Here is a 1,244-nt window from a genome sequence, read left to right on the forward strand (position 1 = left end):
CTTTAATCCCATAGATCTCTGTGTGTTCAGGGATACAGTCAGCATTGGAGACATATGCCTTTAAGACCTAGGGGGCTGTACATTCAGACAGTGACGAGGCAGTCACGTGTTTGGGTTTACAACCAATGAGAAGGCAGAACAAAATACTATAAATAGACGGACAGACAGGAAATAGGTCTCCTTTCGGGAAGCTGGGACACCGCAGGCGGAAGGGTGAGATTTTAGCTCTGAGCTCTGATCTTTCGGCTTTCTCTTTTGCATTGTTTCTGTGTTTCTTATTTAATAAGACGGTTGGTTACATCTATATCTGGCGCCCAACGTGGGGCTCGAACCCACGACCCTGAGATTAAGAGTCTCATGCTCTACCGACTGAGCTAGCCGGGCAACTTTATTTATTAACATAAATTCAAAATCACATTTCAGTACAATTAGATTACCACCACAGGAAGATCATAACTTCAAAGTCATTCTTGGTTTCAGAGTGAGATTTAGCTCTGCCTAGGGCATTCTCTCTCTCTCTCTCTCTCTATATATATATATATATATATATATATATATAAAAAAGGAAAGATATATATATATATATATCCATTTCATATTTAATCTTATCAATTTCATCTCTCACTCCTCATTTTCCTGTTGAGCAGTGAGAAATGGGCCCGAACTTGGTTTTTAAAATTTGCTTATGTTTGTTTAAAAAAAAAAACTGTGTGAATGTACAGTTTTGTCCTAAAAGCCTCCTTGGGATGAAGGCGTTTGCATCCCGTCTCTAGTGGCCTTGTCTTTTAGGTCCTTAGGGGAGAACTCCACTCCAGCTCCCCCTCTGCTCCCCTGAGCGGCTGGTGCCCCTCTTGCAGGTCTCCTGTTCCATGTGAGGGGTCAGAGCATAGCAGTAGTTCAGAGGGCTTGGGGAGCCTTTCCAATCAGTAACCTCCTGAGGAATTCCAGCCCTATGGAGGAGAACATGGACACTTCTATATCTATAGAAAGCACTGGGGGCTAAGGCCTATGGAAGTATGGAAATCCAGCTTCTATTCAGTGTCCCTCTGTACCATGTGTAATCCTGGAAGATCCCAGGCAGTCTCATGAATGCCACAAAGAGCTAAAAGGGTAGATACAATACTGGAAAACACCGAGTGTTTCTTGAATTTTTAATGTCATCTCTAGTTTTTTATTACTATTGTGTTTTATTTTTTAACTTTTTTCTTGATTCTTTGTGAATTTCACATCATGCATCCTAATCT

At 41.3% G+C, this 1,244-nt stretch overlaps 1 non-coding gene across 1 annotated transcript; it reads right to left on the reverse strand.

Moving 5' to 3' along the window:
* Positions 1–311: 311 nt before the first annotated feature.
* Positions 312–384, reverse strand: Trnak-cuu. Its single transcript has one exon. It is a non-coding gene; the product is annotated as a tRNA-Lys (tRNA).
* Positions 385–1,244: the final 860 nt, after the last annotated feature.

The sequence above is a fragment of the Peromyscus leucopus genome, chromosome X (assembly GCF_004664715.2).
Source record: "Peromyscus leucopus breed LL Stock chromosome X, UCI_PerLeu_2.1, whole genome shotgun sequence".
Classification (NCBI taxonomy): Eukaryota; Metazoa; Chordata; class Mammalia; order Rodentia; family Cricetidae; genus Peromyscus; species Peromyscus leucopus.